The sequence below is a fragment of the Leucoraja erinacea genome, chromosome 1 (assembly GCF_028641065.1).
Source record: "Leucoraja erinacea ecotype New England chromosome 1, Leri_hhj_1, whole genome shotgun sequence".
NCBI lineage: Eukaryota > Metazoa > Chordata > Chondrichthyes > Rajiformes > Rajidae > Leucoraja > Leucoraja erinaceus.
Window position 1 is genome coordinate 106,366,685 of NC_073377.1, and position 18,412 is coordinate 106,385,096.

Genomic DNA, 18,412 nt, shown 5'->3' on the forward strand with positions numbered 1-18,412 from the left:
GAGGCTGTGCATGTAATTGTTTCTTCACATGTAACTGCAATGAACGACATGGAAACAATTGTTGATCAAATGGCTGAAGATATGCAGGGAATGAAGCTAGAACTAGACAGCCTCAAGAGTCAACTGGCGAAAGTCTCAGATAAATGTCTTGATCTCGAAGCTCGCTCAAGACGCCAAAATTTACGTATACTGGGAGTAACTGAAGGAGCAGAGGGAAACAACGCCCGTGAGTTCACTGCCAACTTAATCAAACATGTACTCAATTTACCTGTGGAACCGGAAATTGAAGTGGCACATCGAATACCTAGATTTAAGCCAAGATCACAAGCAGATCCAGCCCACCCACGACAGATCATAGTCAAACTTCGGGACATTTCAGCACTTGAAGAGCTGATGAAAAAAATCAAATACGGAGTGAAGATGACGTTTGGAAACGACTCTATCAAACTCCTCCGGGATTATCCCTATGAGATCGTGCAAAAGAGGAGAAAGTTCTCACAGACAAGACTGATTCTCCATGGAGTTAAAGATGTCAGATATGGCGTTTTTTTATCCGGCCAGGATGCGCATTACTTTCAAGGGAAAAGAGAAAACTTTCACTAATTCGGACGCATCTTATAAATATGCCCAAGAGATTGTGGCAGAAACAGAAGATTAATCAAGGCAGCGGGACGATATGGACAAATTCTTTCCTTTTATTACTTCACAGAGAACACCCGAAGATAAGGGAAGAAACACCATTCTCTAAAAGTTTAAAATGGAAGAGCATTTCCACGTGCGCTGGTCTAGACACCTTATCTCCTTTGGATGCTTTGGAATTCAACTCAAGGACATTCTTTGTTCAAAATGAAGGAAAGACTGATAAGCAACGCAGAGACGAACAGCAGAGCCGAATGTGGAAAACATCACAAGGACAAATGGCGGTTTAAGATCTTAAAATAGCTTTACAAAATATAGAGAATTAACAATAATTAACAATACTAATATAGAAATATAAATGGAAACTAACCTGAACTATATAATGGGCAAAATGTAATAATGTGCTAAAAAAGACTGACTAGCTCGTATATAGAGATAACAAATTTTAGAATTAAAGTAGATAATACTGAAAGTTTAAGTGCTATGTAGTTCGTGTGGGGAAGGGAGGAGACTCAGGCACCTGGCATAATTCCAGGAGCCTGTTTCTGGTTAACCCTTATAGCTAACAGCTTACTATTATCAAAGGTATAACTAATTATAAATAATTAGTAGATGAAAGTGTTAGATAAATAAATTTCACAGTGGCTGAACACAGATCTGATAAGTCTGAATGAAATATATATATATATATATATATATATAGTGTAATTGGGTGAAATATAATTGATTTTGAAATGGTACCGCCCTCCTAGGTTTAGAGTAATAAATGGAGCGGAGCTAATTGTACAACATCAACTTCAGAAGTCGAATAGATGTCGAATCCCACAGACGCGTGGGACACGCACTACATTGTCGAATACTCCAGACACTGTAATTTTACTTGCTCAATTTTTTTTAAATCACAATATGTCACTACTATGTGGTATTAAAATCAGAGAAAATGCAAGATGATAAACAAATGAAAATAGGAGGAATCACACTGTGTAGCTGGAATATAAGGGGTATTAATGAACCAATTAAAGGGGGCAAAATACTAGCTCAGTTGAAATCATATAACACGGGCATTACTTTTCTACAAGAAACGCACCTTAAACATCAAGATCAGATGAGATTGAGGGCGAATTGGATAGGCCAAACATTTCACTCCTCATATACTTCGAAATCCAGAGGCACCGCAATTATTATTCGCAAAGGAATATCTTTCAAAAAAAAGAACATTATATCAGATAAGGAAGGGAGATATCTTATAGTTACAGGAGAGATCCATGCTACGCCAATCACTTTGGTAAACATATATGCGCCCAATCCTCAATTTTTTAATAAAATCCTGAATACAATCGCAGAATTTAACTACCAAAATGTTATAATTGGAGGAGACTTCAACTGTGTTTTAGATCCGTACTTAGATAAATCGATGCAAAAACAAAGAGGTAATATGAAATCTAAAACTAGTGAACTCGTAAATGATCGCGAATCCGACTGGAAGGGAATACTCGTTTTATTCAATGGCACACAAAACATACTCACGTATAGACTACTTTCTAGTGTATACAAAACTAATCCCTTATACTATGAACCCTAAATATCACACCAACACGATTTCAGATCACTCCCCACTAACTTTTGTTTTAAAATTAGAAGGAATGTCTATGAACAAATCGTTCTGGAGGTTTAACTCGCAAATTCTGAAAGACCCACAAGGGAGTATATATCTAAAAAAACAGATGGACCTATTTTTTGAGACAAACGATACACCAGATATATTGCCCACTTTACTATGGGAATCCTTCAAAGCATTTATTAGAGGAGTCATTATCTCGTATCAAGCTTTTCAAAACAAAAAGAATAAGAATGAACAAAGACAATTAGAAGAACAAATCAGACAACTAGATATAGATAATACTAAAGATCCAACTATGGATAAACATAATAAAATTTAAATACTGAAATTTAAGCTAAATAAATTATTGTCAGAGAATGTTATAAGATTATTCCAAATTACAAAACAAGAACATTTCGAATTTGGGGATGAACCCCATAAACTTTTGGCACGCCAACTGAAAAAACGGGAAAAAGATCATGCAATTTTAAAGATTAAATCAGATAGCGGGGAATTATTAACACTACCTAATGATATCAATAAAAGATTTGCTCAATTTTACAAGAATTTATACACATCGAAAACGCTAATAGACAATAATAAAGTTTCAGAATTTTTGGACAATTGTAACCTTCCAAAACTAGAACTGAAGGAACAAGAGGAACTGGGAGCACAAATTACATCTAAGGAAATAGAAGACACAATAAACACACTTAAGAATGGAAAAACACCAGGACCAGACGGATTCAGTCATGACTTTTATAAATGTTTTTACGACATAGTTACACCATGTCTACAGAAAATGTATACATACGCTTTTAAAGAACAAATCTTACCTGAAACACTAGCAGAATCAACGATCACATTAATACTTAAAAAAGATAAAGATATAGAAGAACCAGGCTCATATAGAGCTATTGCTTTGTTAAATACGGATCAAAAAATGTTAGCGAAAACACTAGCTAGAAGACTAAGTCAATATGTTAGTAAATTAATAAATGAGGATCAAACGGGATTTATACCTAAGAGACATTCATTTAATAACCTGAGACGTCTGCTTAATATAATGCACTCTCACAAACCTCAAGAACAAGAGTTATCTATTATTTCATTGGATGCAGAAAAAGCATTTGATCAAGTAGAATGGAATTATATGATTAAAGTATTGCAAAAATTTCAAATGGGAGAGAACTTTATCGCATGGATAAAATTATTATATAACAAACCCATGGCTAGAATATTAACTAACAATATACTATCTACGAAATTCCAATTATCAAGGGGCAATAGACAAGGATGTTCATTATCACCACTGTTATTTGCTCTGGTAATTGAACCTTTAGCTGAAAAAATCAGAACACACCCGGATATTTACGGTTATAATACAAAATACTCAAATAAAAAAATATCCTTATACGCAGACAATGTACTACTGCATATCACAAAACCCCAAATCAGTATATCAAACATATTAAATCTAATTGAGGATTTTGGATCTTTCTCAGGATACAGAATAAACTGGAACAAAAGTGAAATTATGTCGATAAAACCGAAAGACTCAACATATCTCTTGAAATTCCCCTTTAAAATAGCCACAGAAAAATTTAAATATTTAGGAATTGAAATCACTAGAAATGATCATGCTATGTTTAATGCCAATTATAGCCCCTTACTTAAGAAACTAAATAATCTAATCAAATTCTGGAAAACGCTCCCGATGTCTTTAATAGGTCGAATAAATGCTATAAAAATGATCTTTTTAACACAAATCCTATATTTATTTCAATCAATACCTATATATTTTCCAAAAAAGTTTAAAAAAAAAACTAGACTCAGACATTACAAATTTTATATGGGATTATAAATCCCACAGAATACAAAGAGCACACCTTAGTAAACCAAAAGAGATGGGTGGTCTAGCGCTCCCTAACTTTATGTACTATAATTGGGCAGTAAATATTAAAAATATGATTCACCTGCTGGACAATTCTGCCCAGCAGGTGGACTGGATTGTAATGGAGAGAGAGGACTGCTCTCCATGTAATACAGGAGCGACTCTCCTCTCACCAATGAATCTGAATAACAAAAATTATAATAAAAATCCAATGATACATAGCACAATTAGAACTTGGAAACAAATAAAACAGAATCTAAAATTAAGAAATCTATCTCTTTTAATGCCAATAGTCATTAACCCGTTGTTTAAACCTTCAATTATAGATAAATCATTTACACGATGGGAAAGAATGGGAATCAAAACGCTCGGAGACTTGTATGAATTAGGAAAATTATTATCATTTCAACAATTACAACTGAAATATAATTTGAAAAATAATCAATATTTTAAATATCTTCAAATCCGTGACTATCTGAAAAAATACACAAAAGACTATCATAACATGCCCCCAGACTTATTGGATGAAGCCATGAAGACAAAGGCTGAATCAGCAAATCTAATATCATATTTATACAACATTATTTTAAATATAGAAATACCTACAACCGATGGTATTAGAAGAGACTGGGAACAAGAACTAGCTATAAAAATTTCAAAAGAGAGCTGGGATAAACACTTACTATATGTGCATAAATGCTCGATCAACGTACGACATACTCTAATTCAATTTAAAACATTACATAGACTATATTATTCAAAAACTAAAATAAATAAACTTTTCCTCAATGTCTCACCCATTTGTGATAAATGTCAGTCACAAGAAGCTACCATAGCGCACTCTTTTGTTTTTTGTATAAAAATCCCAAAATTCTGGAACAAAATATTTGAAATCTTCACAAAATTAATTAAAATAAAACTTGTACCAAAAGCAGAATGGATCATTTTTGGAATATCGGAAGGTAACCCCGAATTAAACGCGTTTCAAAAGAACTTACTTAATTACGGGCTAATAATGGGAAAAAAGCTTATACTCAAATTTTGGAAAAATGCTCCAATACCAACAATAAAAATGTGGATTTCAAACATGTTCGAAACACTACACCTGGAAGAGATGAGACTCCTCCTAGCAGGCAAAGCAGACCACTTCCAAAAGACGTGGTCTGCATTTATGGAACTATTACAAGCATAAGGTGCAATAGTAATTTAAAATATAAATGGTACCAGGATCTGGTAATGGGGGGTATAAAATTAAAAAAAAAAAAAAAAAAACACGGTTGGTATATCCTTTTTTGCAGAGTTTTGTGTTATAATAGAGCGATTGTTTTTCCTTTTTTTCTTTTCTTTCTAGGGTCTATTTTCTTTCTTTACTTCCTTCTCTAACTTCTTCCCTAAGGGGCTTTCTTCTCTCAACACTTTCCTGCACCTTCACGATTCTTGCTCACTTTCCTTACTTCTTTTATTTCTACCTTTTTTTAAAGCTCGAAAAACGAAGTGGTACAACAAATGTAATAAGATATGTGTGATGTGTATTACTGTAATTTACTGTACTTCTATTAAAAATTCCCCAAAAAGTTCTCTTATGAGGACAGAGTTAACCGCGTGTCATATCAGCAAGGAATGCTGAACGAAGCCTCTCGAGAACCTCTGGTAGTTCAAGGCCATGTTCAGGCAGTGGTGCCAAAGCTGCAGCACTCTTGCTGGAGACTTCACTGTCTTTTCCCCCGGTTTTAGCTTGACGGATCATTTTACCTACTGTTTCAGATGCTTAATACTGCCTCGAGTCCATAGTGTTTAATAGTGGGTTATCTCAAAAATATAACAAAGATAAACAAGTAGACTTGACCAGAAATCGGGAGTCACGCTCACACACAGCTGTTCATTCCATGTTCAACCCGGAAGTCAATGCACGATGTTTCACTTGAAAACAATAATTGGGTCACAATCTATTTGTAAATGTTGTGGTAATTAGTTGATCCATAATTGCTACACTTCATATTTTTGTTTTCAAAGTAATGGAGCAATTTCTATTGTATTATTTATATATGTCTCTTTGGGGAAGTGTTAATGGACCATAATTTACATGCAGCAAACATTTAATATTGGAATCAGACTCTTGAATGTTAAGGATGTATTCCTGATCTCACAATCCACCTTGTTGAGGCATTTGCACTTTTTGAATTCTGTACTTTCTCTGGTCACCATTGTCACGTCATATTCCACACTTAGTTTCCTTTTGTTTTGCTCTATCTGTTGTCCTCATGGCATAATTTGCCTGGATAGCAGTAAAACAAATTTTCACTGCTTTAGTACACATTACATTAATAAATCAATATCAATAAATTATTACAATTACAATATTATTTTGCAATATTTGTCAAATAATGCTTTTCAACTATATTTATGTGGTAACTCCTTGTGTATTTACAGAAAATTGTTTTATTTGTAGATGTATTATTCTTTCATACCACTGTTTCCCTCCGTCTCTTCCATTTCTTTCCTATTAACTTTGTTTTCACCGCTATCCTATTTTTTTAATTGCCTTTCTCATTTTGGGTATGAAATGATGGGTGCCATGACCTGATATCACTGTGAAAGGTAACTCCAATGACTCCACGCTGAAGTTACTATGATACTTGTGAGAGAGGCGTGGCATTTTTCAATCCATTTCTGATCTGCAGCTCCAAGATCCCTGCTTCTCAGTGCCATTGCATTAGTGCAACCCATCACCCGTTCTAATGCTTGTTTGAATTTTCCACAATATAATCTCCCCACCTTTACTCCACCATTGCTCTCCGAAACCTTTATCTTTGTACCATGCACCACCCACTAACTTTCTCTCCAATTTATTTTCTTTCAATATTCAGTAGTACACAATTTAAATGTTGATGCTTCACAGATAATGCCTGAACTAGTGAGTATTTCCAGCAACATGATCTTATTTTAGATTTCCGACATCTGAAATATCGACTTTATTTTAATTTACAGTTTAACTTTGAGCAGTTGTGCCCAACAAGTCATAGCACATGGCCATCTGTTTTAAATATTTCTGGATTTTTCTACAAATTAAAGTTAAAGAGATATTTTTCAAGGAGGGCTGTGGACATGTATAGATTGTGGAAAAGAATTCCAGAGCTTTGTGGCAGCAAGTATGGTGGTAAGGATGATGCGAAGAAAGTGAGAACATGTGCTAAGCTGGTATTTGAATCACACAGATTTCTCTCAGGCCATAACCCTGAAGGATGCTGACTGAGGCATGGGTAGATTTGTAGATAAAAGTAATATTGTCAAAATGTGCACTGGGTGCCAGTGTGAGTTAGCAAGTGCAGGAAGACTATGTGAAGAGTAATTTAATTTATATTAGGGTATAAGAATGTGTGACATTTTTCAATTTCTACCCTGTATCATATTAACCTAATTGTGGACAACATCTATTGCCATGCCCCATCGATCCTCTTGGTCATCTCTTCACAAAACACAATTAATTTGTGATAATTTTCAATGCAAAGACCATGTAGTGCTTGTCTTTCCAAATACTGGTAGATACTTTCTCTCAGAATCCCCTCCAGTAACTTTCCCAAGCCTTATTTTAGGCTCACTGGCCTGTACTTCTCTGTTCGTCCTTGTAGCTTTTCTTAAATAAAGACACATTATTAGCAACCTCCCCTCCCCTCAGTTCTCTTGTAACACATCTAAGGCTAAATATGATTAATACAAATATCTCCACCAGGTCTCCAGCAATTTCTTTCCTGGCTTTCTACAATATCCTAGGATACACTTGGTCAGGCCTGGGGAATGTTCCACCTTTATGTGGTTTAAGGTTGACAGCAGCTCCTCTCTGGTAATGTGAAGATATTTCACAACTTGAATTCACCCCTGCTCTGAATTCTCTACCTTCCATGAACTTCCCCATGGTAAATATGGATGAAAAATATTTGTTCAAGATCGTGCCAATATCCTGTGGTTCCCTATATAGATGAGCATATTGATCCTTAAGGGACCCTATTTTATCCCTTATTACTTTATGCTTTTAACATACAAACAGCAACTCTTATGATTCTTCTTTATTTTGTCTGCCAAAGCTGTCATGACCTCTTTTTGTCCTCCTGATTTCCCTCAAGTACACACCTACATCCTTTATATTCTTCAAGAGATTTAGTTGTCTTACTCTCTGTCTCGAGTAGAGGTACATACATAACTCAAAACAACATTCCTGGGCAAATTCCACTCCATTCAAGCCCTTAGCACTTTGGCAGTCCCAGTCTTGCATTGTACAGCACAGGAACAGGCCCGCTGGTTCAATGATATCTGTGTGAAACATGCTGTCAAGTTACATGAGTCCCTTCTGCCTGGATGTATTTCATATCCCCCTATTCCCTACATATTTGTGTGCCTATCTAAAAGCCTCATCAGATGTCACTGTCTTATCAGCTTCCACCACCACCCTGGCAGAGCGCTCCAGGCACCCACCACTCTCTGTAATAAACTCACCCTGTACATCACCTTTAACCTGTGCCCCTCTAACCTTAAAACTATTCCCTCCAGCATTTGACATTTCTTCCCTGGGGAATAGATTCAAACTATCTACCTTCCCTACACCACTAATAATTTTATTAAATTTGATCAGGTCTCAACCATGTTACTTTTACATCTTTCCATAATCTGTCCATAATCCCATTAGAGTGATTGCACTTTTCTTGTTTTTGAGCTCCACATATATTGCCTCAGTGGACGAATGCTTCAGGATGCCCTCCACGAGTTCTGCCGTGACATTGTCCCTGATTAGCATTGTAACTCCTTCACCTCTTTTACCTCGCTCTATCACATCTGAAATTTTGCCACTGGAACATTTAGCTGCCAGTCCTATCCATCTCACAACCACCTCATAGTTTCAATCCTTGATCCAGGCTCTATATTCCTTGGCATTACCCATAATATTCCTTGCATTGAATTAAACATATTTCAGTCCATCGGTCTCACCAAGTTCATTAACCTATTCCTGCTTGTCCTTCCTTTCAGACTTAATTGTCATAGTCTCTCATGCTGATGTTCTGCTTGCGTTCTGATCTCGGGTCACTCTGGCTTAAACCTTTATGAGTAGCACCAGTAAACGTCCCTCTGAGATTATTGATTTGCTCCAGTTCAGGTGCAATCCTTTTCCTCATCTGCAGGTCTTGCCTTCTCTGGATGGGAGCCCAATCATCCAAATATCTGAATCCCTCCCTCCTCCATCAGCTCATTAGACACCTACTGCTAAGACTGCCAGATCTGAGAAATAACAAGTTCTTCTCTCACGCAAACTTTTAAATGTTCTGTTAGGAAACTTAACTACACCTACCTTTACAATCTTATTATTCTTACAGCTACCTGTGATCTCCCTACTGATTTGCTCCTCTAATTCCTATTGAGGGGACCACAGATAAATCCCTTAAAAGTTTAGTTTAGTTTAGAGATACAGCATGGAAAGATCATAAGATCATAAGTGATTCGGCCCATCAAGTCTACTCTACCATTCAATCATGGCTGATCTATCTCTCCCTCCTAACCCCATTCTCCTGCCTTCTCCACATAACCTCTGACATGCTTCAGCCCACCGTGTCCATGCCGACCAGCAATCCTCGCACATTAACACTATCCTGCACACACTATGGACCATTTACAATTATACCAAGTCAATTAACCTACAAGTATGTATGTCTTTGGAGCGTGGGTGGAAACTGGAGATCCCAGAGAAAACCCACGCAGATCACAGGTAGAATGTACAAACTCAGTACAGACAAGCCCCCATAGTTAGGATGGAACCCGGGAACCAGCTCTACCGCTGTGCCACCATGCCGCCCAAGAAATGATCGCCTCCTTCACCTTTATGAGATCCGCCTGTATAATCTCTTTGGAAAGTCCCCAGAAAAATCTTGTTTATACACAGGTAGTTCTGCTATAACTCGCATCTCCGTAACATTAATTGGAGATAACAGGAATGATGAATTAGGGAACAGTATTTGTATTACGTGGACAGAATTGGTTTTAACACGATTTTGATTGGGAATCAGAAAACCACTGAATACCATGTTACACTGAAAATTCACAACCAGAAAAATAATGTCCAAAAAAATGTTTGGAGGAAAGAAACTGTTTACATGTAACCTCCCTGCACTAATCAGACACTACGTCTATTAAGAAAACAGGCTGCTAGTTTCTTCCAGGATATCATTGAAATTCACGAGTAGTCGCTTCTATTGGCACTTGTCCAATATAACTATTAAACAATGGAACATAAGGCCTTTTGTACTGTTTGCTTGTACAATAATAAATGAATAGTTATTAAAAAGACCTTTGTATTTGAAAATCCTGAAGGAAAAATAACTTTGAAATCGCAACTCTGAAACTCCCTAGCTCCTAGCCCTTCTTAACCTCATTTACACAAATGTTTTTATAACACAATGGGAGGTTTCTTGGAAATGTAATTATTGTGTTATAGCAGAACCTCCTGTACTGCCATAATGTTCTCTCTAATCAACAAAGCATTGCCCCCCTCCTCTCTTACCCCTACTTCTCTCTCATCTGTAGCATCTGTCAACCAGAACATTGGGCTCTCAGTCCATGGCTCAGCCATGTGTCTGTAATTACTATAATATCCAGGTTCCATGTACCTATCCATGCTCTGAGTTTATCAGCCTTATCTGTCAGGCGTCTTGGATTAAAATAAATGCAGTTTAACCTATTAGACCCTCCTCACCCCTGCCCTGTCCCTGCCCCTGCCTTTCCTGGCTGCTGAACTCACTTGCTCTAACTTTAACCTTAACCTTTAACTTCCATATTTCCCTCAACTTTCTCATCTTCCACATGACTGCTTTGGCTCCCATGCCATTACCAAACCAGCTTAAACTCTCCCAATTAGTATAAGCAAACCTCCCACCAGGCTATTGGTATCCTTCCAATTATTTCCCCTTCAGGAGGGACATAATCAGTCTGAGCTTATATTCTTGGTTATCTAGTTGGAGACTGTCAGTATAAATCTTGATGGGAACATAATCAATCTAAGACGATTCAAATGCAGACAACAGTTATGCTTTGACCTTTTATTCCGATTTGTCCATAGATGTTATGGTCCTTTGCACAGGGAGGTTCTGTCAGCCTAATATCCTGCACCACAGCATGCTTGCGAGACACCTGGGACATGTTTGAAAATGGGAAGCAATTCCCCTTCTCCCCACCAATCAGTTTACTGTTGGTTTAGTTTATTATTATTGCCATGTACCAAGGTACAGTGGAAAACTTTCATTTGCATGCCATCTGGTCAAATCAAACCGTACTTGAGTAGCATCATACAAAAATAAAAGAGTGGGAGGATTGTAATGGATGATAGTAGATTCTCACCTGGGACTGCACATAAAGAGTCACCACACTCTGGCTCCATCTTGCATCTATCAAGTCTCAAGTCTGTAAGGCCTGGTATCTTGACAGCAATGGGTCAGTGTGGGTATATCGATGATGTAGGGGCTAGCCTGGCCCGACACGATGCTGTCGGTTCCCTTCATGGTTGCTGCTGTTTCATGCACCTTCTGCACACTGCCTTCGATGATGCTGCAGTAGCTCTTTCCATTTCCACACCATGACCTGTGGTCCATTTGGCCCTTGCAACTACGCCGGCCAAAGAAGAACTTGCCCTGCTGCCTCCCGCAGCCATCGCTCTATTGCCTTCTGCCGAGGTCAATATGTCCCACTTGAGTATGCCTACCATGAGACTTTAAGCCATTAGTTTTTTGGATCTTCTGCTCACAGCATTCTCCATATTGACTTAACCCAGGACCCTCAATTGGGTTTCCCCTGAGCATCCTTTGATCCAAAGAAAACAACCAAGTTTACCCAATTTACAACAATTTTCCATTCCCGGCCAATTCTTCATTCACATCTGCACCCTCTCCAGACCAGTACATCTTTCCTGCAAAGTGGCTACCAGAATTGGATGCAGTACACATTGCTTAAGTCACTTAAATTGAGATCTCTAATTATTCCATATTTCTTTGGGGGATATCTTTCACAAAGGCTTGTTTCAATTAGGCTCAAAGGATAATGGTGCACCTCTCCAATTCACAAAGACTTTACAAATAGCCTGGAGAAAGTGAAAGATCCTTCCTTGCTCTATGCCTGAGCTAGCATGCTCCCAGATGGAAACCATTACAAGTAGTATCTTTTTAAAGCAATTGCATATTTTTTCTGCATAAACATGTAAAAAATCTGAAATTTCAGGTCAAAATTTACATGCATCCACTTACTCTTGCCGCTGATTAAAAAAAGTTCCTAGGTACACAAAATAGTAAGATTAAACGAGAACTTACCGTTTGAAGTTTGATCTGTATTTTATGAGGAGGAACGTTGAGGGAATACGTGAAGAACCCGCTTCCAACGCATGCGTGTCATTCTTCAAAGCAGCGGTGTGAGGTCACAGAAACCTATAATGACCTAACATAGTAAGATTATCAAAGAGATACCAGTTTTTGATATGATCATAGGAGGGTGGGAGCGGAGGGCACGTATTCCCTCAACGTTCCTCCTCATAAAATACAGATCAAACTTCAAACTGGTAAGTTCTCGTTTAATCTTACTATTTTACTTCGGAGTCACGTGAGTGACTACGTGAAGATTTCAAAGCTCTGTGACCTCATGCCGTGGAACGAGTCCATGCTTCACAACTGCCTTGGGTATTGGGAGAGAGCATCATTAGTAATTTTAAAACACACTTATACAAAGAGTTGTGTGGTATAACGAAAAATATAAATTTTTAAATTGAAAATCATAGCCCTGTAACCTTTCGGGCAAATTATATTGTTGAACGTAAAATGGTTTCCCAACACGATGATGGCTCCAAAAACTGGTTTATTATAAAAACCTTTGGAAAGTCCTTTCGGATGACCATCCTGCCATTCTGAGGATTTGGTCTGTGGGTACCTCTAGAATTTTTGCTGCGGATGTTGCTGCAGCCCTGGTGGAATGAGAGTTAAAAACATTAGTGTCCATTCCTGCCATCCTCAGGACATATTCGAGCCACCTTGATATAGTTTGGGTCGTGACCCTTTTGTGCGGTTTCTTGTAAGAGATTAACAACGTCATTCCCTGACCTCGAATGCTCTTAGTATATTCTATGTATAGTTGGATGTGTCTTGCTATACACAGTCGTTCGTCATATGGATATACCATAAATTCAAACACTTGACCCGATGAACCTGGTCTGTTTTGTTTTATTAAATCCTGTATGACAAACACCAGTTTCTTGGGTGAGATGATCAGGGAGTCCAGGCTCAGTTTGCTTAATGACTGGACTCGTTGTGTGGTAACTAATGCCATGAGCATAACCATCTTCATGGTCAGTTTCTGAAGTGACAATGCTGTTATGGGCGATCAGCTCCTCAGCATGTTTAGAACGACACCCACCTCCCAGATTTTGGAGTACCTGGTTTTAGGGGGATTTGCGTTGAATATGCCCCTCATGAGTTTTGTTACCAGGGGGTGTGTTCCCACCGTGTGCCGCTCCGTTCCTTGTGATAGGTAATTGGAGAGTGCACTTCTGGCACTGTAGCTCCATCGATTATCATAATGGAGGCTTGTTAAAAATTCCAATACGGCCAGAATGTTCTTGGCCTTTTGGTCGAGGTTGTTGTCCAAGCAGTATATCCCCATTTCTTGATATGTCCAAGGTACTGCTTCCGTGTTGATAGTCTTTGTGCAGATGAGATGAGATTCATATTCCTGTCTGACAGCCCCATGCCGTGTAGTGGGTCTTTCAGACTCTACAAATCAACAAATCCATAGTCTTATGGTATGGATGACTGCCCCCAGTCACTGGATGAATTAATAAATTTGGCTATGTTCATAAGGGAACATGGTTCTAACACCATCCCCTGTATGACCGAATACCACGGTTGAGTAGGCCAGTCGGGTACTATGAGAATCCCAGATGCCGAGTCTTGTTGAATTTTTTCCTTAGTACCCGATTGATGAGGCAGAACGGGGGAAATACATCACCCTATGGCTTTGTTTACGTAACAATGCCAAGCTGGTTTTAGAATTTTAGTAAATAATATTGGGGCTGATGTTTGCCCCTTTGGTAAAGCTCTATATTGCCAAAGTTCCCCCCATCCAGTTAAATTTCAAATACCGTCTGTGATCCCCTCCGATGGGTACTGTATAGTATGCATCTTTTGAGTCAATGCCTGCCATATAGAAACCCAGCTGACACTAATTCTTTATCTGTAATAAGAGTATCCATCTTAAAATGAACATATTGAACGAATGTGTTTAGGGTTGAAAGGTCAATGATAATCCTGCAACCCCCGTCTTTTTTATTTTTAATAAATATGTTTGATACAAATTCTAATTTTTCATGAAAAGTATGCTCAATCACACCTTTTGTGTACAATTTTTGTAGCACCATGTGGGCTTTAGATTGTTCGGTTTCCGTAAGGACAAAATGCCTTTCTGGTGTATGTTGTACTGGGGGGTTTTGGGATAAGTAAATTCTATCAGATAACCCTGAATACTGCTGAGAATATATGAGTCTGTAGTGATTTTACACCATACATAACTGTAGTATTGCAACCTCCCCTCCCCCACCGTCGTGGGTCCCTTTTTTACAGAAGAACCACACCCACCTACCTCCATGGTTACTGGTGGTTGTGTTATTTCCTTGGTTTTTTGAAAAGGGGGGTTCTGGTTTGATATATCTTGTTCGGGGTTGTGTGGGAGGTTTAGGCTTCCGCATCTTCCAGGGTGGCTGTCCCTGGCCTTACCCTAAAAAGGGCTGCTGCGGGTTATATTGATTTCTGGCACTGCCACTGGTATGAGCCACATTTTTATGGTCTTGCATGTGGCTGGTATCGTGCTCCAAAATAGGCCCTTGCGCTGGCCTTGATGAGCCCCAGTGTCTTGGCTTCGTCCACACACGGTTCTTTGTTTGCAAATGGTAGCATATTAGGGGTCCAGTGCTGGCTGAATGGCAGCCTTCCGCATGTAGTTCAGCTCATATTGCATATTGCTAAAACAGAGCTAGTGCGTCTTGATGGTCTTTGGTTAACTCTGTTTTGTCCAGGGTGCGGGTGTATGCTGTGATCCCTTCCGTCAATCCCTTTAAGGTTTTCTGGATCTTGAGGTCCTGGTTCCTGATGTTCCTCCCCATATGCTGCCAAATGCATTGGTTTACACTGGGCACCTGTAATGCCTCACCGTTGCCAGGTGGCAGATGTCTGGCCAGTCTCTGTAAATATTTCTTGTTGGAGTTTGTGGCCAGACATATAGTTAATACTATTGCCATCCTGGGATCCAAGTCTACCCCTGTTTGACTTGGTTTAAAGTAATCAGCCACCATGTCCAGCAGAGTCCCTGCTGTGTTAGGATCATGGGACGCTGTATTACCAGGCTCTGGCCCATCAGGGTCCTGCCAACTCTTTTTTATAGTTAGAGATCTCTAGGGGTCCCGCACGGGGTACCCATGTGGGGCTTACCTCCTGCCCACTGTGGCTAGTCTCCACATCCATGTGACTGCTACTGTGAAGGAGCTCCTTTTTCCCCCCGCTGTTTCCGTCCCCCGTACACACGGGCACTGGTTTGCGGGTTTTCCTCGCCCTACCGCTGTCCGCACCGGTCTTGTATGTAGGTCCACCTCTCCATACGGTCCCGGTACTCACAGGCACCTGTGCTGGCTGCTGTCATGCTGCAGCCACTCGTACCGGCTTCCTCCAGCGTGGGCTAGCGGGTCCACGCCGTCTCCGTACTTCCAGCGCCATGGACCCATCTAATACTTTAACCAAAGGATTAATAAACAGATTTTTATGAAAAAACATAGAAATTAGGTGCAGGAGCAGGCCATTCAGCCCCTCGAGCCTGCACCGCCACTCAATTCAATGGGGTCCGTGGGGTTGTACCCGATTCGTCGGGATTTTGCTGTGTAGCCGGTCAAAACCGGCTCCAACGCTCTCAGCGCTCCTGGCTGCTCGTTTATCTCAGACCGCTGGGACCGACCTCGGTACTCACGGTACTGGTCCCTCGCGGTCGTTGCAGCCGGTCAGCCCCACTCCAATGCCCTCAGTTCTGGGTGCTCCCGCTTATATGGTCCCTAGATAAGGGACGTATCAGATATTAAACTGATAAGAACAGATACTACACTTGATCTTAGCCAAAAGGCCGAGAAGCGATCTCTGTAACAAAAAACCCGCTGGGACCGACCCCGGTACTCACGGTACTGGTCCCTCGCGGTCGATTGCAGCCGGTCAACCCCACTTCAATGTCCTCAGTTGTGAGCCTCGGCGCTGGCCGGTAGCGCTGCTTCAAACCAGACTCGCTTCCAAAGCGAGACTGGCATACTGGCCGAGAAGTGAATTTTTCCCTTGGTGCGGGAGCGAAGTCGGGCACAGGTGTTTTCCTCTCCGAAAATCAATGTGCCGTTGCTGCTCCTGCCGCTGCCGTTGCTGCTCCTGCCGGCTGCCCGCACTCCGCGGTTCTCCCCCGCCAGCTTTCTGCAGCCTACATGGACCCGGTCCATGTCTCCACCTAAAAGGTAAGTGGAAGGAACGCAGAGTCTCTTACCTGCTGTTCCCGACTTTCAATTCTCCCACTGGTGAACGTCGTTCCCTGCGTGTCGGGTTCGAGCCGCTCGGACCGACCCCGGTGTTCACGGGACTGGTCCCTCGCGGCAGTTCCGCAGTCGGTAAAACCCGCTGTTCCCTCAGCCCTGGCCGCTCCCGGCTGCTCGTAGGGACCCCTTGGACCAACCCCGGTGCTTACCGTCTGAAGAAGGGTTTCGGCCCGAAATGTCCCCACTTCCTTTGCTCCATTAGTGCCGCTGCACCCGCTGAGCTTCTCCAGCCCTCCTGTGTACCCCCGGTACTTACAGCACTGGTCCCTGCTCTCTGTCCTGCAGCCTCGGCGCTGGCCGCTAGCGACTGCTCCAAGCCAGTCTCGCTTGAGACTGGCATACGGGACGTCTTTGCTTTGCTTCCCGCCCGGCCGAGAAGTGAATTTTGCCGGTGCGGGAGCGAAGTCGGGCATAGGTTTTTCTCCAGGAAACTGGTGCCGTTGCTGCTCCTGCCGGCTGCCCGCACTCCGCGGTTCTCCCCCGCCAGCTTTCCGCAGCCTTCATGGATCCGGTCCATGTCTCCATTTAAAAGGTAAGTAGAAAGTCTCTTAGTCTCTTACCTGCTGTTCCCGACTTTCAAATTCGCCCGCTTGGGGAACGTCGTTCCCCCTGTGTGACTCATTGCAATGCGTGTAGCGATATGACACGCATGCGTTGGAAGCGGGTTCTTCACGTAGTCACTCACGTGACTCAGAAATAAAATTGCTGGAGAAACTCAGCGGGTGCAGCAGCATCTATGGAGCGAAGGAAATAGGCGACGTTACGGGCCAAAACCCTTCTTCAGACTGGCTTCTTCAGAGAAAAGAAAATGACAAAAACATACCTGGAAATAATGAAGCAAACAGGATCAGTTAAAAAAATCTAGAAGTATAAATGCCACAGTCCCATGGTATCTATTGTCTCTCTGTCCTTGCATCTGGTCCAATCTAGCTCAGATTGTTTGAGCATTGAGTGCTGGGGAACTTAATCCTCCTTCACTGTACTCCATATACTCACGTCCCCTATAGGGCAGAGATGGCAAAGATCACCACAATCTTTGGTGTGCACTCATGCTATATGCCAAGTTGCTGACAGTTTTAAATGAAAAATCATCAGCTATTTCAGGACCTGCTGCTATTTTCCAGCAAACTCTCTTTTACCTGTACAAAAAATATTCAGTCCATCTTGATCAGAATAGGGAATGCTGCATTGCTAAATTAATGAGTGGAAATAATCTGCAAACATCAAACAACTAATTATTCTCTTTTGCCCTTTATATAATGGTATGTAATCACCATTTGCCTGCAATTATGGTAACTGATGGTTGTTTAGAAATTCAAGTAAAGGGATTGAGAATGAGTGTACGTGTTTACAAGGATATACTGATCGGTTTCAATCAGTTTGTCAATATGTTCCCTGACTCTGTTGAATTTACATGAGTGTTAAACAAAGTCCCTTCTAAAGTTTTGCATCTTTGCACCTTTGAACTGCAATGAATCACCAAGTGTTCCGTTGCAGTTTCCGAAATTTCACTAGGACTTGTCACATGTGACCATAAAGTATTCATTCATTCATTCATTCAATCAAATGCTGGTGACTACATTAGTTGGAAATATTTTTGCTCATGATATTTATAATCAGGAGGTAATCTTCTTGCCATATACAATTTCAA

At 40.4% G+C, this 18,412-nt stretch overlaps 1 pseudogene; it reads right to left on the reverse strand.

The window, feature by feature from the left end:
• Positions 1-16,216: 16,216 nt before the first annotated feature.
• Positions 16,217-16,322, reverse strand: LOC129705042 (U2 spliceosomal RNA; annotated as a pseudogene).
• Between the last annotated feature and the right edge of the window lie 2,090 nt (positions 16,323-18,412).